Source organism: Ambystoma mexicanum, chromosome 4q (assembly GCF_040938575.1).
Source record: "Ambystoma mexicanum isolate Mex_15411 chromosome 4q, UKY_AmexF1_1, whole genome shotgun sequence".
Lineage (NCBI taxonomy): Eukaryota > Metazoa > Chordata > Amphibia > Caudata > Ambystomatidae > Ambystoma > Ambystoma mexicanum.
The window spans coordinates 414,063,270-414,085,729 of record NC_090928.1 but is presented as its reverse complement, the minus strand read 5'-3'; the positions used below and the strand labels follow the sequence as shown (position 1 = coordinate 414,085,729).

The 22,460-nt window shown below is 45.7% G+C and overlaps 1 protein-coding gene across 3 annotated transcripts in view; it reads right to left on the bottom strand.

Annotated features, from left to right (window-relative positions):
- The window catches only part of LOC138467757 (zinc finger protein 2-like), a 1,341,736-nt gene that overhangs the window by 368,174 nt on the left and 951,102 nt on the right, over window positions 1-22,460 (bottom strand). The window lies entirely within an intron of this gene.

Genomic DNA, 22,460 nt, shown 5'->3' with positions numbered 1-22,460 from the left:
GCGAAAGGTGAAATGTTTTTGTTATATAACCACGAAGTGAATGAACTTTAAAAAGCTTGATGATCAAGATTGACCATGGCAAAAGGGGAAGTGGAAAGTGAATATTGAACTCTTGTGCTTATGATATTGAACTACACAGACCAAGAAACACTGGGGCAAATAACACAAGAGTGCGAGTTGAAGGGAAAGTCGAAGTGGTCCTGAGGAGATCTTTAGTAAAAGCCTCACACATTCGAAAGTCTTCGACATCAGGAAAAGGTCAGAGCCTGACTGAGCGAGAATGGAAATGTGATAAGTTAGGGGAAGGGAACCCCTAACAAATGTGAATAAAGCTTGGGGAGGGGATCGCCTACCATTGCTGTGATTGAGAGGTCCGAGCCTGGCAGAGGGAGACCTATGTGAACTTCTGGTTGAGCCGTGAACCCTTTTGTTGAACTGTGAAAGAACTATTGGAAAGCTGGAAAAGTGACTTTAACGTGGAAGGCCAGATATGCCTCAATCCACGTTTTGAACTGCCTTTGTTTGGAGCACTTGAGCCAGAGAGTGTTGTCCTGTTCACGGGGACCACCTTACTCAATACTGTCCAACATGGGAAGAAGAGCTGACACAGCCACATTGATTCTTTATGCTTTGACACTGATTTTCCTTTACATTTGCATTTTTCCGTGCACTCATTTGTTGTAATAGTATCAGGGCAGGCAATATGTTTCTTTAGTATAGGCCATCTTATTTTGACGGACACTACTAGGACTGGTTTTGTTTATAATTTGATGGTAGAGCGTGCTCCCATCCTTAGAGTGAGTACCAGATAGGAGTTTATCCAACCCTTGTGTTCAATAAACACCCTTGAACATTGCATCTCTTGTGTCTGTATTCACTTGTGAATACCATGCTTCCCTTACACCTGTCTCCTGTATTTATTTACTTTCATCCCAAAACAGCTCCTGGAAGGATTTTTTTTAACCTAATGGGAGAAATCCGCAGATTTGTATGGCAAAATAAGACTAAGAGTGAAAATGGCAACGCTGATGCTCCGGCAAGACAGGGGTGGGTTTGGATTTCCCAATATCCGACTATACTATAAAGCCGCTCAATTGCGTGTAATGCTAGACCATATAAGGGACAACATTAAGACCTACTGGTCTTACCGTGAAGATCTCAGATTGAATGGGGGCCCACCCATTGAAGGCCAGAGACTATCTCTGGTCTCCTCTGAAGTCTGCCCCGGATCAACTGCGATCTTACCCCACATTAGGGGTTCTCTGGTCGATCTGGCAAGATAGTTTGATCATCCATGCGTTCTCATCATGGCCATTGTCTTCGGTGTGGGGCCCCCATTCAATCTGGCGAATCTGGGACTGCGACACTCTCAGAGATGGTCAGACCTGGGCCTCGAGAGGGTGGGCCAACTATTTAAGGAAGGAACATTCCTGGATATGGAATTGGTGCAAGAGGTTCTGGGGAGAGACACAAACTCAGTTTGAGTATATCCGTGCTAAGGGAACATTGACTGACCCTAAGTGGAGAGATTTAGAAGCAAGGGAGCTTACCATGATGGAAAAGGCTCTGGGCTTATCGTGCACTAGAAAGGGCATCCTATCTAAACTGTGCAATGCCATGAACTCGTCATATCTGGCGGGGAGACAAATGTTCCAGAGATACTGGGCAGACCTGGTGGGGGAAAATATTTCAGAAGAGGACTGGGCGAAAATGTATAAAGTCACTTTCCACAGAAATCTGCTTACCTCTACGATGGAGCATAATTATAAAATGCTGGTGGATTGGCATAGAGATCCATTGAGGCTATCCAGAATGTTTGCGGGGTCCTCTCCTCTCTGTCCCAGGAAGTATGGCCAGGTGGGGTCTCTTTCGCACATGTGATGGCAGTGTCCTAAGGTTAAGGTGTTCTGGGATAAAGTGCTGAGCTGGATAAAAGACATTACGGGAATTTGGTTAGGTTTAGACCTGTTACAGATGCTCTTGGGAGTCCCAGCAAAGGAGAGGAACGAGCATAGGTTCCACAGAATGTGGGAAGCAATGCTTAGAGCAGACCGGCTGGCCATCACCCAAGGGTGGAAAGATGAAAAACTCACATCCAAAGAGGTTTGGGCACCAAAAGTACATGCCATGATGGTGATGGACACATTGACAGCAGTAGTGAACGATAACCTGGAGACATTTAGAAAGGATTGGAGTGCGCTCTTATATAGCTGGGAGGCGGAAGTATAGGATCCTCCAATTTCCGCTGATGAGGGAGTGGGTGTATAGGACACAAGAGTACCTTAGGGGGAACCGAATTACCAGAGCTTGTACACAGATGGAAAATTGCTCCAGAGACATTAAATTGTACGTACCCATAGTACACATTGAGTTCTTAGAGACAGAATATTGTTTAGGTGGGGAGGGAGAAGGACCTTAGAGTTTTTGCTAGTTGTTGGCTCAACGTTGGCCTGACAGGGCTGAGGGGATCCATATTCAAGCCACAGGTATTGGGCTTCAATTGCTGGGAATTTGCATAATCCCCTTGTTCATGTGCGGGGGGGTTGGGGTGAGTGGTTTTACTGGAACAACAGACAGTTTTACTTGGCAAAATTTGACTTATATGTTTTGTTCCTTAACAAATGTCAATAAAAGTTAAGTAAAAAAATAAAAACATTGAATCCAACGGCAGAATCAGCTCAAAAGCCAAGATTGCGGAGGCCCAGTAATGCACTTGTTCCCCAGCGGGGATAAGAGGCACAATTAGTTTGAAGCACAGTCCGTCTAGGAACTGGGATGGGCAGCTACACACTCAGCAGCAGTAGTGGGAAGGTGTAAAATAGGAGGCATGAAGGAGACCATTCCAAGGGTGCACCCTCCCAGACAAATTGCAGGAAAGCTACTCTATAATCAGAGGCAGGTCAACAGCGCTGGTGTAAGAAGCAGTACACTTAATATGATTAAACCTACTGCACCCCCAGCAAGGAAGCTGTGCCAAAGTCCTAATACCAAGCGGGCAGAGGCTGCAGCAGCAATTATGCAGGCTTACCGCTTTGCAACTTTCCACAAGTACTAATGTGAGTGTGGGGGGGAGGGCAGGAGTCCAACCGTAGCCTGCAGCACAACCCCAGGAACGCGAAACGAAGACCTCCACTCCAACGAGAGCTTACAGGCCCACCACGTGCTGCAGCTCCACCTCAGCTCTGCAATTATACTCGCAGAGTCAACCGCCGTCACACCAAGGAGGCCGCCTGCACCCCCATCCGGTCAGCAGGAAGGGGTGTTCGAGCTTGCCAGCTCCCGCCACGCAGTCCGGCTCCTACAATGTCACCTCAAAGCACAGGCATGTGCTGCTCAGTGCCAGCATGCCCTCCCCGTCTCCTCACCAGCAGTTAGCGGGACACCGCCATCTTTTTCAGAGCCAGTGCGCTCCGGCAAGGAACGCCGAAAACTTCGGTCTCCAGCGCTCCTGCACTGCCAAAGTCACACCAATGTAAGGAAGGCATGGTATCAACAGTAAGACAGACACAAGTGACCAGAGTTCAAGGGTGTTTATTGAACTTAAAAATTATATAATCCTAAATCTACAAATGGGAGTGAGCTACGACCATCAAATAATAATAATGCACTCCTAGTAGTGTCTTGTCAAAATAAAAGGGCCTATACTAATAAACCTATTGCCAATCCTTACCTCTAAATACAAATGGTGCGGGAAATAATGTTACAAAAAAAAGAAAGAAGTGTTCACAAAATGATATGTCAGGATGTTTAGGCCATTGGCCTCCCTTCCCCACGTTTTCAGCACAGGACAAGGCGATACAGTCAAGCTTAGCACAGTCTTTGGCTTCTCTAACACGAGGATACAGTTCAATCATTAGCATCAGGGCCTTGCGTGCCCAAGTCTCTTTGCTTTCAAAGTCTCTTCATTCAGAGGACCTGATGTGACAAACAAACAAGAAGTTATTTTCCTCTTTCAGATTTTCACAAATATTCGATTTCTTAGCCGATTCACTATTCACCTCAGATCCCCCTTAGCCGGGCTCAGATCCTCCCAACGCAATGTTTGTGAATTATTTATGCATCCGATTTCTCATAGGATATTCTTTCAGGTGACTCACGGTTAACCCCGGGGATCCCCCTCAGCCGGGCTCAGATCTCGGATCCCCCTCAGTCAGGCTCAGATTTCGGATACCCCTCAGTTGGGTTTAGATCCCTTTTAACACAATGTTCAATTAGTATCCCTCCGCCGGGCTCAGACTAATTCCAATTTGCAATATAACTTTACACAAACTTGCTTTAACCAAATGCTTTTAGCTGATCTTCCCCCACCGGGTTCGGACAAACTTCATACACGTTTTCATCAACTATCCAAGACTTTTGAATGTGCACAGGGTTTTGCTTGACCCGTTGCAGGACCACTTTGATTTCACAATTCTTTATCACTCTTCGCATTTGCCACCTTTCAGCTGGATACCTAACAGAGACTTTAGTATGAGCACCCACGTGGTGCCAGACCACACGGTCTACGGTATTGTATCCTGGCTACAAAGTTCAATCACTCATCTGCTGTTTAATTGTGTTTGCGTCACTTGCCACATACGCGTCATACACTGTTCTCTTCAGTTTTCACTATACAATGTTGCCGCTTGCAACCTTGGCTTCAACACAGACCAGTCTGGTATCAGTCTCCCCAACATACCGGTTGTGCTGAATTCATTGGCGCTGCTTTGTTATAGGAGCCAAGGACAGTACCACGGTTGCATACTATTCTCCCAGCCTTGACTATCAACGCAGGAGAGCCCTGGGTGCCCCCGACACACAATGCAGGATTCTTCAGCCATGATTCCTGGTCTTACGTTTCCCATTCTTGAAGGTTCAGGCCAGTAACAGTCTTTCGATGAAAAGGTCAAAAGCACTTCCCTCATTGCAATCCTCTTCGGTGTTGCCGTCTTTCACCTTGTATTAAACTGCCATCTTGAAACTGCTGCTTCCTCGTGTGCTTTGCCTTGCTCAGATGGTGCTTTCGTGCCCCGCCTTTTATCCGTGTGGGGAAGTGTAATGGAAGTCAGGTGTGTGTAATGGTCAGCAGTAATTGCCTGACCCTGCCTGACCATTGTATTGGGACATGCCAGGTATACGGCTCAAGTGTCAGTCTGTTTTCTCTTGTAGTGAGCTGTCTGTGAGGAAATGTTTATGTTGGGGAAGGGGAGGGGGGGTCGAGTTCCTAAGTATCCTACTTGGTAGCATGGGGGTAAAGGTGTTACAGGGAAGGGGATAACGCGTCTCGCCATCCGGTGTCCCACTTCCATTCCCGAAGATCCCTCAACCAGGTGATCCTCCCGCACTGGTCCACCCCCACGAACTGGACCCAAAAGTGATGGCCATGTCCTGGCCACCTGGATGACAGATCCCCGGGGACTAGCGGGTGAGACACCTTCAGGTTTCTCACACAAAGCATGCACAAGGGTCTACTAACATGGGTACTGCTGCTTTTATGGCACAGATTGGTATTGGGACACCATGAAGCTGCATATACCACAGCCGAGCTCAGGAGCTCACAGGTCTAAGACTCATCAGCCGCCTGCCAGGCCACGCCCCTCCGCTATGATATTTTTAACACAATGTTTGTCTCCTCATGTGACATTTGCAACTACCCAATAGTCATAGGGCATGGTTGCTAAGAAAAAAGACACAGATTTAGTTATTTTATGAATCTGGTCTTTTGAGTTTTATCTTTCAAGGCTGCGAGCATTGCTCTCCTTGTACTTGCTTTCTTTTTCTTTGAATGCTTATATATTTTTTAGTATGGAGTGTTTAGAATGTCATTGCTGTGTATTGTTCTTATTCCCTGTTCACATTTTATTGATATTTGTGCTTTTGTTAAGTTGAAGGTTTAAACCGAATAAAAGTATTTTGACTGACTGATAAGCAGATAAAAACAAGAGCCTCTAGAAGCAACCCAGAATATGCTTTCAGGGTGTGTTGTGAAAAGGTATGGGTTAAATATGATGCTATAAAGATCTTTGTGTCTCGTTCCTCCAGAATTCTAGAGGTGCCAGTTCTTGCCCACTGTTGTTTCTTTCTTGACACCAGCCCATGGGTCACCGTGCATAACAGAAACATGGGCAGCTGCTACCATTACGGTTTCATGACAATTATTCTATAGGAAGCAAAACATTAAATTTGAATTTAATATCACATTAATTTCAATTTAAACTTACCAGGAAGGCTATAAAATAACAGAAAATGTATAGCTGTATTGCAATTGATGAGAACAATTAAGCACATACACAGATGCTCTCTGACTACGTATCTGGTGTGCTAATCTACATGAGAGACAAGGCCGTATTAAGGCTCCAAGAGAGGGTAAAGATAGGATGGTTAAAAGGAACAAGGGAGGTAGTGTATTAATGGAGTATGAAGCAGAGCCAAGGGGAACAAGATGGGGCAGGTGATGAGTCAAGCCTATATATCTTTCCTGAAACCTTGGAATTGCTCAACTGCTCCAATCTGCCCAGAAAAAGGTCTCGAGAGTTGGAGAGCTAGCATAGAGAAGAACCTCCCATCTGCTTTTTCTGGGAAGGGAATGTCAATAAACAGTTGGGAGGAGATTCGGAGGGGCCAATGTGAAGGTGTGACATTTATATAATATCATGTCAGGGTGCAAAATTTGCACTCACCACTAGCCAGTGAGATTTTATTCTTGGCGACTACGACATGGTGTGCTCTGTGCATGTATAGCATTGAGGTAGCAAGTGTCTTTTTCATGGCTGGCAAGTAACTTGCAACTTTGCACCATTTCATGTAATAGGCATTTATACTGGGCCTGTTACCATTGTAGTGTCTACCAGCGCTGAGGTTTTTTTCTGAGTGCATATTGCATATTGTGCTCCTGGGTTTTCACACCTTGATCTGTGGTGGAAGAAAGAAGGCAGGGTTAAGAGGACATTTCTGAAAGAAGGAGCAGCACAGTAGAAGTTTGGAAAAGAAAGGCAGTGAGGTGTGTGTGTGTGTGTGTGTTTAAGACTGGGTGCGTATGGATGTGATTCTCTATTTGAAGCAAGAGGAAGGTCAGAAAATGATGGGTGTAAAGCTGAGATGCCAAGGTGTATTATATTTAGCAGATTTGGTACTGACAGTTAGGTGTGCTCAGTTGGAGTGCAATTAGTTGCATGGCAAGTTTGAGATGTGCAAAACAGTCCAATGTAGTTTGGAGCTCTGTCAAATTCTTATGCTGCCCGAATCTACCATCCAGGGAAAGATCCTTGGATTATCAAGGTATATGTGGTCTGCTGAAGTAAGTCTGAAGTGACTGTGGAAGAAACAGCAACATAGTGCAGTGCTAGGGGACAAGGGAACTAGAGTGCTGCACCTGCCTGACTGTAGCCCTGTTTTGGCCGATCAAAAGGGAGAGTGCAATTCAATTAGTAAGTTTCCAGTTGAGTCCACTGCCTTTCAACTTTCTGCTTGTATGCTCCCCCCTTTACAGACCTCTGCTGTTTGCATAATAATCTGTATTTGAATATGTCTTTGGTGTGTAGGTGCCTAGCTCTTGTAGGTCATAAGAATGTTACTGCACAGTCCTGTGTGCCCGTGTGGTTGTGTATGTAATATGAAAATGCTACTAGAGAGGGAAGTGTAAGTTGTAGGCGTATATCCGTACACATCTTTTTGTCTTTGAACAATTGACTATACAGAAAAGTGTACAGGTTTATTTACTTATCTCTGCCTTTTCTTATACAATGTTAACTGGTATTTTGCACTGAGAATTGTTTCAGAGATGAGGGGTTGTTCCACTAGAGGTGGGTTATCCTTACGGAAGACTAACCCAGGAAACCAAGAAGCTGTGCCTGGGCTCATAAGGCTCTGAGCCCTTCTGCAACACCTAGGTGCCAGTGTAAGTATGGGTGTGTTGAGACCTGTACATGAGACAGAGCAAGTGTCCTCTGTGAGAAACCTAAGGGCATTCTCACTCCTGCTCCCCTTGGATCCTCTATACAGGTGGCCAGGCAAAGGCCATTGCTTTTGGATCCTGCCCTGGGGGTGGTCAAGCGAGGGAGGACCACCTGGATGGAGGGTCCTTGGGGATTGGAGGTGGGATGCCCTTAGGGAAAAAACGCGGTATTTCACACCCTCCTTTCAGGATGGAACCCCACCCTCCTTTCAGGATGGAACAACCTATCCCAGAAGTGGTTATGGGATATTGTTTATTAACGGTGCCGGTGCTTCCGATAACGGTGCCGGTGCTTCCGTGGTGCCCATTCAAATGGGGATGGGGAATTACATTTTCTGGCAAGTCAGGCGCTGGAAAAATTAGTTGTGAGGGCAAGCATAGATTTTAGGCAGAGACAGACTTTTCAGTTGAATTTACTGACACAGACAATCCTTAGTTTATTTAGATAGGAAAATCCCACCTTAGCATAGGACAAGCTAGGCCTTACACCATCCTGACATTTTCTTTAATAAAAGCCTTTTGTTATACATGGAACCTGTTGACTGCATCTCCGTCCATGATGCCAACCTCACACCTCCTACTTAGTCCGTAGAGCCCAAACAACCCTCAAATGGCCAAGTTATATACCCAGGAATGCTGGATAGAACAATGTATTATCTTAAAGGAGTGTGGGTTTTGAACTATGACTGCTCTTGGAGCAATACTCTGGACTAAGCTTTTGTCAAAGTTCTTGGGGCCTGCCCGACTAGATGTTTTGGTCCGACATCCTTTAATAAACGCCTGTTTTTACGGCAGTTGTTTTTACGGGTTTTTGGGGGGTTGGAAAGAGTATATAAAGGGTTGGAGGCAGGGGGGTCGGGGGTAACAAAAAATAGGTTTAGGACTGGGGGCTTAAGGGTGACCCCCCACCCAGGCCGACCCAAAAAATGATTTTAAAAAAGTACCAGAAGAACAGTTTATGATTTGTATTATAGATTAGGGCTGGAATACTCCTAGATTTTGGGACTGTTGTGTTGGCCAGCGTAGTGTGGAATTTTATCTTCAGTATACCGTTAGCCTGGAGGTTAAGATATTTGTTAATATGAGGAAAACTTGGTTCACGCTCATTAAAATCTTGTTTTGGATTAGATAAGGGCATCCACAGAAGGCCAGAGACTCATTTGGACTAGGTTTTGGCATTTGTGTTACAACCAAAAAGATAATCTTTGGATGTGAGGAAAACATCAATCAAACCCTACTGTTATGTTATGCTTGCTGTTGCATTCATTCTAATGTGTTCCTTATTATTTTTAGATATAACTGATAGGTCCTTTAGGCTTTTGTCCTTCCTGAACCTGTATATGTCACATCCTTAAATAAATCTAACTCACAACGCTGATCCAACTCTTGGGTATAGTATTGCGGCATCCTACAGGGGATGATTATATGGTTATCCTGAAAGGCTTTGCATCCCTATCCTGCAAATGTCTTTGAAGGTGAGATATAATGCTATCCCTGAGACACAGTGGAGGGATTGTAGGACATGTGAGATGTCTTCTCTAAATCCAAACCTAAGAAGAGGGCTGTTGGGTTTTGTATTCTTTCCAGTTTTTTGATTAAATGCGCTGGGGTGGCAGCATTCTTGCTAGCAGCTGTGTGTTATCTGATAGCTGTAGCAGAATAGGATAATGGACAGGATGAACTCAGGAAGGGGCGATCGGGATAGGTTGAAGGGCGTTCCTGCTAAAAATACTCGATAGGGTGCCCTATGAACAAGTACTGGAACATTTAAAGAGCACACTATCCTGAACAATTAATTGGCAGTCTGGCTTTCGGCCAGGTTTCAGTACGAAATCAGCACTGTTGGATTGAAAGTCCAATATGCTGACAAAGATAAATGAAGGGCAAACTATGATAGTGATAGTTTTGGATCTGTCGGCTGCATTTGATTTAGTCGATCACCCATTACTTTTAAACAAATTGCAAGAAGTGGCCAACTTCAGTGATCAAGCTGTGTCCTGGATGCAATCTTTTTTTTTGGGTAACGGAACCATGATTGTGTGCAGTAAGACCAGTTTCAGCATCTATATCGATTATTATCTTCATCCCAATAGCTTTCTTAGCAGTCTTTTGGCATTGTCTAAAAATTATACTTATCCGACAGAATCCTAGCAATACCAATACTAGTATTGCTCCAAGTAATTTGAAGGCATTTTCCAGCCAGGTTGGAATCCAAAAGAGATGAAAACTAATAATCTTCTGCTGTCTATATAGTATGGACAGGTGGTGATCTTTGTAAACACCATAACTACTTTCTTTTAAATAATGGCATACAAAATCATGAGTATGCTCTAACTATTGTTTGGCGGCTACCCCTATATGTGATACACTGTGTGCAGTAACACGGCAGAGGCACAGCCAGTCCCTCTGAAATTTGGAGTCCCGCACAGTACCTGTTTATCGCCGTTTTGTATAATGTCTTTACTACGCTGGTATTTCAGATGCTAGAGGAAAAGAAAAATCTGCTTCTCAAATTACGCAGATGACACCGAATGCCTTATTCCTCGGGCAGGAAATTACGAGGAAGAAGCCAAAGTGGTTAAAGAGATTTATGACCTTATTCAGGATTGGATGTTTATGAGTGGGTTAGCTCTGAACCATGACAAAACTGAATTGATGATCATAAACTCCAGTCTTAGACTGAATAAATTGAGTGGAAAATATAAACGTTTCTTAATTGCAGATCATGAAATACCAACTAAAGACAAGATAAAAACATTGGGGGTCTTATCTGATCAAACCCTTTGCATGAAAGCTCAAGTGAGTAGTCTGATTTTGTGATCAGCATATTACATCAGACTTCTCTCACATATTCGCCCATTTTTGTCTCCAAAAAGTTGGGAGACGGTGGCCCAAGCAATTATCGGATCTAAGGTAGACTATTGCAGTAGCCTTCTGGTCAAGGTTGGGAAGGGAGAAGTGGCGAGATTACAAGTAGTACAAAACCGCACCGTCAGAGCCATAATTGGGCTGAGGAAATATGACCATGTATCCAACATCCGGAAATGCCTCCATTGGCTCCCCAAGGAGGCAAGGATTAACTTTTGGCTACTCGCCATCACTCAAATGTCTGGCAGGACAATATCAAGCCTATATGGCGATTAGACCCAACAAAAAAAGGAATGATCAAAAACTTCTAGAGGTACCAAGAGCTAACTTGGCTATTGTTAAAAAGTGCGCTTTCTGGGTGGCAGCACCCAGAAGTTGGAATGCTATGCCCCTTGAGGTCAGAAGCGGCATGTCTCTGCACAGTTTTGAGAAAAAACGTTTAGATAACATCTTTGACAGCATAACCAGCAATCTGCAGGTCCTGTGTCTTTGTTTTTGTCCATCGCCACCTTCTGGGGAATCTAGTTCCTGGTGCCGTATGCCTCCGGGCCACCCTGGCAACGCCTAATCAAATAAATAAGAGTCAAGTTTTAAGTTATTGTGTCAGTCTCTACGTAAAGATGTGAACCAGTCCAAGGCCGAGCATCTAATCTCCTGTATGAAGAATCGAGAAAGCCATGTTCGATGGCATCAAAGGTAGCGGATAGTTCTAGGAGAATCAGGGTACTGGGGCAACCCAGAAGAAGGAGTCGGACGACTTAGTGACATTGTTCAGGTTTTATTTGAAATCAAAGCGTCAAATTGCCTAACCTGCCCTATTTCTATGACGGAAGTTCCCTACCTAACAAAACAAAAGCTAAGGGTGTACAGTAAAATGCAAAAATAAAAGCCCTTCATGTGAATCCTAACCAGCTATTTGGCCCTACCACTTTAGGAAAAGAAAAAAAAGAATAGAGACCAGAACACAACCTCTGGGGGAGACGTCTGCCTGGTCCAACACTGGGATTTTATGGATTGTTTAACAAGAATGCCCTTGAAAGTTCTTGCAACGCAGTAGGATATCCTACCAAGTCTTTGTATCTAGTTACGGCTTTTTCACTTTCTCTTTTTTATCAAAGAAAACAGTCTCTTGGTGTGAACATTTCCATTCCTCTAGGATTTCTTGGAAACAAACAATAACTTCTTTCTGTCTCACATATGAGGCGTTGGGACTCCCCAAAGTTTTGTAATCCTCAGACAGGTTACTTTTCTTTCCCGATGTTATTTATCATTGGGTGGTCGTTCACCCTGGTTTGTCAAGGTTTTCATTAATTTCTGTGGCTTTCGTAGCTCAGATTCAAAGTGTTTGTATCTTTTTCTCGTCCCCCTTTCCTAAGGAACTTGCCCACTCAGGTTTCTCAGGCTCGTTTTCTCTGTCCCCCTCTTATAGGGTGTTTCCACACTCAGGTTTCTCAGGCTCCTGTGACCTTGATAGCTTTCATAGCCTTCACTCTACGTCTGTGTCGAGTTTCTCAGGCTCCCGTAACCTCGCCGGCTCTCATAGCCTTCACTCAATGTCTCTGTCGAGTTTCTCAGGCTCCTATAACCTCACTGGCTCTCCCAATTGCTACTTCGCTCGGTAGCTACGGTCCAACGTGTGAGGAGGTCGTGTACCCATCTCCTCAGCTGGTCTGGTCTCAGCGTCGGTTAAAGGCCTGCCAGCACACCACAGTGTTACGCTCACCTGGCACCCACAGGGGCGTCGGTCGGACCCGGACAGCTGCGGTCTCTACCCACGTGATGTGTAGTGCAGCGATGACTGACTGGATCTGCCCTCCTAATCTTGTCTGCTTAACCCGTAGAAATATTCTCCTGCAAGTGGAGAGATGGATTTAGCCACTTGTGGATTCAAGTGATGGCACCCCCACAGTCCTCCCCAACTAATCACCTCCGAAATGCCCTCACAGCAATCTCACCTTATATTCTTGAAAGATGAGCTCTCCATCCTGCATGGATTTGCAGGGGCGCGTCGATTCCAGTTACTTCACTGGTTTGAAGGCTCGGGAGAGTTCCGGAGAGTATTGACTCTGAGGTGCCTGGTGAGGACCAGTAAGTATTAAGTTCAAACAACCCACAACTGATGTCTTTGCTAAGACTCATCAGACCCGTTTCATCGGCGCAGGGGTTGCGCCGGAGGGAGATACCCCGATGTAGGAAAATCATCATATCCTAGAAAGCTATAACGGAGCTGAAGTCGTCATGGGGAATAACAATGGTGGACCTATGGACTGCATTGCAGGCCAAAACAGATGCGGTAGGAATAGAAGTTGCCCTACTGCGACAAGATGTTAGAGCGCTTGCAGAGAGAACGAGGGGCCTGGAAAGGGCGGTGAAAACTAATACAGAAGCCAGCGCAAGCAATACAAAGGAGGTCCATATATTGAAACAGCAAGTGGCTAACCTGGAGAATTGAGCGGAAGAGACAGAGGGAAGGGCGAGACGTAACAACATTCGCGTGGTCGGCCTGCCTGAAGGAGAAGAAGGTCAGGACCCCACGGACTATGTGGAAAATATGATCCTGCAAGAAATAGGGGCTGACAAACTATCACAGGGATTTACGGTTGAGCGGGCGCACAGGGCTTTGATGAGGAGACCGCGGCCTGGGGCTCCCCCCAGGGCAATAATTGCAAAGATCCTGAACTATAAAGATAGAGAAAAAATTCTGGAATATTTTCGCAAAGGAGGAACGATATAAAGAGCACCTGCAACCGTCACTGCGTATCCTGATTACACCATGCTAGTGCAGAGGCAGCGATACAGCTTTGTGACGGTCAAAAGGAGGCTGCGCACAGCCAGAATTAAGTACATGTTACTATATCCTGCAAAGCTCAAGGTCTTGCATCAAAGCAAGGTGTTTTTTTTTTACTCTTCAGAGGAAGCGGCAGCATGGTTGGACTTGCAGGGCTGCCCAGAGCGAGGAGAGGAACAGAACCGTGAGGAGCACGATAAGTGATGGGCACTTTTCATGTAAGGTGGAATCATAAAGGGGGGGAAAGAGTCCCATAGAAGACTATGGCGTAAATAGTTGAACTGTACTACCCTGGGACATGCTGCATTTGTTGGACTGGATTATAGTACGTAATGTATACATGTAAACTGGGTAGCATGGAGCGTGTGGAACCTGAAGCAAACAGGAGCAGCAGGATGATGGCACCCTACCCCTGAGAAATAGTAATAAGGTAGCCACTAGGGTGACTTTACCCTGCTGAGCTGCGAGTACAGGCTATTGCCAGAAAGTGCTAGATGCGGGGGTGCCTGAGATCCAGGGATGGAGCTGGGCAACAGTTGGGTAGGGTACTGTTGGGGCAGGGGAGGAAGGCCGGAGGGAGTTGGGGTGTTTGATGTGTTTTTGGTTAAGGGAGTTTTTAGTGGGGAAACAAGCCTATATAGAAAGGGATTAAACTTGGATATAGACTGCACCGCTGGGGTAAGCGGTGGGAGTTTAATAGACCATGGGGGACCTTAAAATAATTACTTGGAACGTCAGGGGGCTCAATAGCTACTTAAAAAGTAAAAAGGTTATGTTATATCTGCGTAGACAAAAGATAGACATAGCCCTGTTGCAGGAAACTCACCTGACACGAGACAAGATGGAGATGATTGGGAAAAAATGGAAGGGAACTGTAGCGGGCTCATCATACTCGGCCTATGCTAGAGGAGTACTAATCTGGGTAGCGCCACATGTCCCGTTTCAGCTGGTGCAGACGATAGCTGAAACGGACGGGAGGATGGTCATCATGAGAGGGATGGTAGAAAACAAGGAGATAAGTATAGTAAATACGTATGCCCTGAACCAAAACACAGCGACATATTTTAGAACACTATACAACAACCTCAGCATGTGTGTTGGGAGTGCAGTGATCTGGGGAGGAGACTTTAATTGCACACTGAACCCTAAGGTCGATAGCGATTCTAAGGTAAAATTGATAGACCCGCCCCATCTGCTATGGTGTTGCAGACGCTGTTGGAGGACTTTGGGCTCAGAGATGTGTGGAGAACACGACACCCTCATGAGAGGCAATACTCGCATTATTCTGCCCCGCAGCAGTTACATACTAGGTTGGACTATGTTTTTGTCATGCCGGATGTACTGACGGAGGTCACGCAGGCAGAATACAAAGCAAGGGTCCTCTCGGACCACTCGCCATTGATCCTTGAGTCGCAATATCGACCCCCAAGGGCGAGGATTCTGACGTGGCGCCTCAGAGCAGAGGCGTTGAGAGACCCCCTGTTTAGGGAAGACATGAGGGATGAGATTGTTAAGTACTTTGAAATGAATACTGGCAGTGTGGACTCGGCGGGCACACTGTGGGAAGCTTTCAAAGTGGTGATAAGAGGGGTAGCTATAGCGAAATCTAAAGGCTTGCAGAGAGGGATCCTGGCTGACCTACAAGAGACGGAAAAAGAATTGGAAAGGGCATTGAGAGGTGGAGATAATACTAAGGTAGACATTGACCTGGTACTCAGGTTGCAGCAAAAATGTGCGGAACAATGGGAAAGATTGTGTAACCTTAATTATAAAAAATATATAGAGAGACAGGATGCAGGAGGGGATAAACCGGGAAGGATCTTGGCGTGGCTACATAAAAGCGAGACCCCCCAGACCCATGATTAGAACAATAACAAGGGAAGATGGTCGATACCCAAGAGGGAGTCAACCAAGAGTTTGTAGACTATTAGAGGCTATTATACGGGGATGAGGGGGAGAGCAACTGTGCAGCGATAGTAGAAACATTGGAAGATATAGGATTGCCACAGACAAGTGCTGAAGAAAGAGAGGAGTTGGATGCGCCAGTCACGTTAGAAGAGCTAGAAGAGGTGGTGAGAGAGTTGCCCACCAGCAAGACCCCAGGGGCGGATGGACTCCCAAGTGAATTCTACAAAGTTTTTTCAGAAGAAGTGCTCCTCCCACTATTAGAAATGCTGAACGAAGCATACGAGTTGGGCAGACTGCCAGTGTCACTTAGAGAAGCAGTCATGATACCGCTTCCCAAGCCTAATAAGCCGGGGCACAGCTGTGGTTCATATAGACCCCTGTCAATGTTAAATCAAGACAGCAAAATATTGACAGCCGTTTTGGCGAACAGACTGCAGAGGGTTATTGGGAAACTGATACATCCCGACCAGACGGGCTATGTCCCGAATAGGAACATATCTAATAATCACAGACGACTTCATCGAGTTACTGAATATGGAAACGAAAACGAAGGGGAGTTGGCAATTGTGTAATTGGACGCAATAAAGGCCTTCGACGCGGTCAAATGGCCTTTGCGCCCATGGCTGGTTATGGGATGGGGCCTGGGTATCTACAGTGGGCTAAGATGTTATATAGCGAACCGCTGGCCAGAGTCAAAACGGGAGCAGTCATATCGGAAAGATGGCAACTATGCAGGGGAACCAGACAAGGATGCCCTTGGTCTCCCATGCTCTATATTTTGGCTTTGGAACCTCTGGTGATATATTTAAGACAACAATATGATATGATAGGCATTGCAGTGGGAGGGGAACGACATCTGATCTCCCTATATGCGGATGACATGTTGCTGTACTTGTGCCACCCGGAGGAAAACCTCCAATACATATTGGAAGTGATGGAAAGATATGCGGAGTTGTCTGGTATAGCTGTGAACCCTCAGAAATCTAGCATGTTTCCATTGGGTGGATATAAAGGGATCCCGTTGAAACAACTACCTGTGTTACAGATACCTTGGGTGGTCAGCACTTTTCGCTATTTGGGGGTGGATATATGCCATACGGTAGCAGAGGAGCATAAGCGTAACACAGAGGTGGCCGTTAAGAAAATTGAAAATTGCATGAAGTGATGGGTGAAGCTACCTCTGGCAATGATGGGACGGGGGGCTATGTTGAAGATGGTGGTTCTACCTAGGCTCCTGCATTACTTCAGGAATATACCGCATTGGATACCAAAGAAGTTCTTCATTAAGCTGGACAGTATGTGCAGGGATTTCCTGTGGCATGGCACACAGAACAGGGTGGCCCTCTGGAAGCTGCAGAATTTCGATGAGAAAGGGGGGATAAAACTGCCTAATTATGAGGCTTATTATATAGCAAGCCAACTGCAGTATGTCTCTAAATGGCTCTCAGAGGAGGCAACCTCTGAATCAAGGTTGTTCGGACACGATTGTGCCCCATTTTATTTAAGAGAGATTATGTGGCTGCCCAAGGCGGAAATGGAAGGGCGCCCAAAGATGATGGTGCTCGGGTGGAAGATGTAGCATAGGGGCATATGGCATGCCATATGATGGAGAACCCATCCCTGTGTTCCCTGCAGGTACCACTTGTTGCACTGGCGGGTGGTGAAAAGCAACTGAGGATGATGATCAGAAACCACTGGGAACCGGTTGGGATAGCAACAATGGGTGATATCTGGCAAGAGAGGACCATATTAGATTTTGAGGTGCTGGGAGAGGAAACTGGGTTGCACGTTGGCCAGTATATTACGTACCACAGAGTGGTGCGGAGAATTAAGAACACGTGGCCTGAAGTGGTGTTGGAGGAAGAACCAGACGCTACCATAGATGTAATATATGACCCAGCAGAAGGGGGACATGAGATATCTAGAATATACGAGATGATGATGTCTAAAGTGGGAAAGGAGGTAATACAATTGAGACAAGAATGGGAAGCGGAAGTGGGGGCCCTGCTGGAAGATGGGATGTGGGAGCGAGCCCAAAGGTACCATAAGAAGTTGTAGAGGAATGCAAGACTACAGCAGATGCAACTGTATATCACGCATAGGGCGTATATGACACCCCAGAGGATATCTCGGTTTAAAAATGCGGGGCGGCAAGCATGTCCTAAATGTGATGAAGAAAATGCGGGTATTGTGCATATGTTTTGGTCATGCCCGGATATCGAGCGCTTCTGGAGCGAAGTGGCACATAAACTAGCAGAAAATGGGGTTAAGATGGTGGTCGATATAGTGTGGGCCTGCTTGCTGGGGAGGTTCCCTAGATCGCATGTGAGCAAACTAAAAGACCTAGCATATGCGCTTGCAAAGAGGAGGATTGCCATGTGATGGAAGGCATGTCACAAACCACGACTGGAGGTATGGTGGAAGGATTTGCAAAAATGGGTGGAGGCAGAAACCATCGTGTGGCAAGAGGCGAGCAGCGCTGGGGGGGAGGAGGAAACAGAGACCCTGATGGCCTGGAAATTGTTGGTAGCAGAGTTATTTGGGTCAATGAGCGACCCTACGGAATCTACGGAAGGAGATACCCTTTCACAGGATGCAGGAACAGAAAGTGAGAAGGGATAGGCTCGAAATGGGGGGCGGGATAAGGGAAGCAGTTTACACATATATGCGATGTATAAATTCAAATGTTAATTCATGCACTGCAAGTTCGGTTTGTATTGTTTGTTGGAATAAATTAATAAAATTGTTTTAAAAAAAAAACTAAAAAGAAAAAAGTCCTCACAGACAAAAAAGGGTGTGGATCCTTCCTTGACTATGGCACTTAGATAAAATTCAGCACTACCTGAAGCCAAAGAGTTGGAGGAAACATCACTATTCTGTGAATCCAAAATAATATCACAGGTAAGAGGGTTCTCTTGATGCTCTTTGACTGTGGCTTTCAGGCGAGAACCAAGCACTATCTGTAGGCAAAGAGATGGAAGAAGCGTCAGTTTGGTGGTTTCAAAACACAAGTAATAACAGTCTTTTCAGTTTCCATATATGCAGATAACATACGTTGGACTGGGAGTTCCATGTCGGTATGGGAGTCCTTGTCCCAGAGAAGGGAGTCACTCCCAGCAAGGTCCCACCTGCCCAGACCCGTAGGGAGGGTGCTGCTGAGTTGGTTCACCTCCCTTGCCTCCTATAATGAGGCTCCCGCCTGGGGATAAGGGACAATTTGTCCACATTCGTCACAATACTTAGAGCAATGTGGAGGTTTCAGCCATTCTTCCCTGGGGGGCCACCCCCTTTGCGGCTTGGAAGGTGAGCCGGCTTAGCAAAAACCTCCCATTGGGTTTGGGTAAATGGGATCACACTGGGAGTGACTCCCCTCAAGGGGTCAAGGACATCTGTTCCCATGGGGAACTCCCTATACCTAAGACAGTATCTGCATAAATGGGAATCCAAGAAAATGATGCCACATTCAGCTGTGAAATTCCCAAAAATATTTAAGTGCCTTAGGATGTTTGGCTCAGTAAAATGCTGGTCTTGCTGTGGGCTTGACAACTGAACATAAACAACACACCCCTTTTTGGTCACGCAGCGAGAATAAAGGAGTGATCACCCTTGAATGGAGGAACGCTATGCAGAGGCGAGCCTCTGATAAGTACACGTACCTGCGCTGCACAGTGGAACCGTCTCTGTGGTGCGGAGAGAAGCCAGAGAGACAGAGCGAGAGAGAGAAAGAGAGAGATAGAGAGACGCTGCCAAACCGGCAGAGAGCTAGCGAGTCGGCAAGGAAAATGCAAAGTAACGCAGGCCTTACCTAGAGGAGTGACCACGCAGCAGACGTGGTCGGCCCGGTGCCTGATAACCACGGCCCGAACCAGGACACGAGGGAGGAACAAATCCTCCGTTCTCAACGCAAGAGCCAATGGAAACAAGAAATACTGAAACGAGCAGAACACAAAAAGCTTGTGTACAGAAAGGAGAATCAGAAATCCACAGAGAACGCCACCGCTACTGAGCAGATGCCACCTAACTGGAGCAAACCCTGCGACATTGAAGGTACCCGGGTTGCTCAGAGAGGAGGGGGCGTAGAGAAGAAAGCGTGAATAGGGAGGAAGGAATGATTACCCTAACTCCATATCAGGGGCATAAAGGGCCAGAGAGAGAGAAAGAACAAAGTAAAAATAAGTGTTATGGGAGTCCAAGAAGCCTGAACAATATAATCAGCCAAACGGCTCACAGAAATTCCCAAGAACTAAGAGAGACACATGGAAAGAGAAGTTACCAGTACTCCAGTGAGATAAGTCAGAGATTGGGACAGAGAGACCAGAGGGACCCCATAACACAAGTGGAGAACAGATTCGAGGCAAGCACAGGAGCACCGAAGACATGAAGTGGGGTGAAACCAACACAAGTGGTCGAGAGGGATCTGGGAAATATCCCTTCACCGAAGGCAACTTGGACATTTGGCCTTTTTAGGAAGTTTGGCAGACTGTCGAGAATTTATAAAGCAATGAGAACTGTGTTGTACAGATAACCATTGGATCAGGAACCAGAAGGGATTCCTGGAAGCCCAGAGACAGATTGGGTGAACAACTCTGAGGGCAGGGCACATTGCCTAGTTTTCTTTTATATTTTTTCTAAGTGGTAGGGCCAGTTTAGAGGATAGGTTTGGACAGAAGACTACTTCTTTATTTTGACTATTGACGAGCACCTTAGTATAGTTTTTAGGAAGGGAACTCCCCTTTAAGTTAAATAAAACTTTTTGACATGTCCTCTGGTCCGAATCCTCCTTCTGGCTTGCCACAGTACTCAGTCCCTGTAGGTCAGCATTGGTTTTCAAGTCGTCCTAGGTGGAGAGCAATACTGATTCAGTACTGGGACCGGGTCTGAACTCAATCTGCAGTTAACAATTGCCCAAAGTTGTTCAGGTTTGTAGGGTCTAAACATTTTTTTTTTTTTGATATAACATTTTTTTATTGTTTTGTGGACATCATCAAACACAACAACAATATGTGGTTGACATTTGGTCACCACACATAACCTTTTACACTTTAATAACATTTAAAACATTTGGAACATTTAAACACACAGGTATACATTTCCTCCTGGCATCTGGTTTCTATTTGCATATATTGTAAAGTTGTTGCTTCTAGAGTTTCTCAACATCGTTCCGATGGCTTATATCGATTCACTGTTCGGCGCTCAGTGTCCCCGTGTCTGTTCTTTACTTGCCTTCAGCTGTCCTCCCATTTTTGCCATATCTTGGCGGCTTTCTCCGGGCATCCTCTTGTAGTGTACACTCTCACCTCCATTGGGATACACATGTCTACGTCTGCTACCCATTTGGTGTATTGCGGCGGTGCGGGCGAGCCCCATAGTTGGGCTATGTTTCTTTTGGCAAGACTTGTAGTCGTTGCAAACATGAGTTTTTCAAATCTGGATAACTCTATATCCGCAACTATTCCCAATATCAGGAGTTTTGGATCCATCGGTATTTCACGGTCAAGTACTGCTGAGAGCTTATCGCAGCATTGTTGCCAAAAGTCTTGTATCTGCGGGCATTCCCATAAGGTGTGGAAAAAGGTACCCCTCATCTGGTGACATCTCAAGCAATTGGGGTCTGTCGCTCTTCCCCATTGGTGCAGGGCCTCTCTGGGATAGTAAACCCTATGTAGGATTTTTAACTGTACCAGCCTGATTCTGGCTGAGATTGCTGATTCCCGGGGGTGCATGAGTGCTACTGTCCAGTCTTCCGCTTGTACTTGACCCACATCCCTTTCCCATTTCTCTTTAAGTCCTGTGAGTTCTTTCGTGGCAAACGAATTGATGGCATTGTACATTGTGGAGGTTACTTTATGCCCAATCCGTTCCATCACTATATTCCTCTCGATCGGGGTGCATTCCGGTATATTCGGGAGGTCTATTTCGCTTGCAGTGAGTGCATGCCTTATTTGTAAATAGTGGAAGTGCTCTGTGATGGGGAGGTCGAACTCGTCCCGCAGGACCTGGAATGTCTTGATTTCGCCATCCTGTACCAGGTCTTCTAGTGTCTAAACATTTTTAAGCAACCGTTTACAGTAGGATCCCTTAAAATAGTGCAGGAAGTTACCTGATTATAGTGATGCATGGATAATTGATTTTACAGCTTGGGAAGCTGGGTGTAGTCAGACAGGTGTAGAAGACTAGTTTTGGCTTAGCATGGAATTGTGCATGAAGGGTGTGAGGTACCCGTAAGTAAGGTTCAGCCCCCGGGGAGACACATTTCACATTTTTGGGTATAGACTTTTATTGAAAGACCCAAGACGGCTCTCCATATATGGCCTTCCAATTTTTGCCAGATTGAAGGCGGAATGGAGGGTGTGGCATCCATGCCATAAGTCAGTGATGGAACAATCTTAGCTTTATAGTAGCTTATAGCGGGTTGAAGTGAGAACTTTCCATATTTCCGATCAACCATTCTTAACTGTGCTGTGAGATTTTTAGTTTTCGCCCATAAGATGGTTTGCATACTTCCAGATTTCTTCGAAGTATCCACGTGGACACCCAGATATTTAAATGAGTCTACCACTTCAATTTGTGTTCCGTTGAGATGCCAGTGAAACCTCTCCTTTTTTTTGGTGGCAGTTTTTTGTAAGATCAATATCTTAGTTTTTGCTTTATTGATCTCCAGGTTATTTTCTTGTGTGTATGTTGACAAATTATCCAGTTGGCGCTGGAGACCCACCTGGGTTAGATCAAGTAGAATTAGGTCATCAGCGTACAGCAGTCTTGGGATCGGTGTCACACCTATCTTAGGCGGAAATGTTCTGATGTTATTTTGACTATCCTTAAAATCTCCCAAGAAAGATATAAACAACGCCGGGGCCAAAGGGCAGCCTTGCTTTACCCAACGACATGTTGGGATGGATTTAGATAAGAGGCCTACGTTGTTTAGGCGGACTCTTATACATGTGTCGGTATGAAGGCTAACTA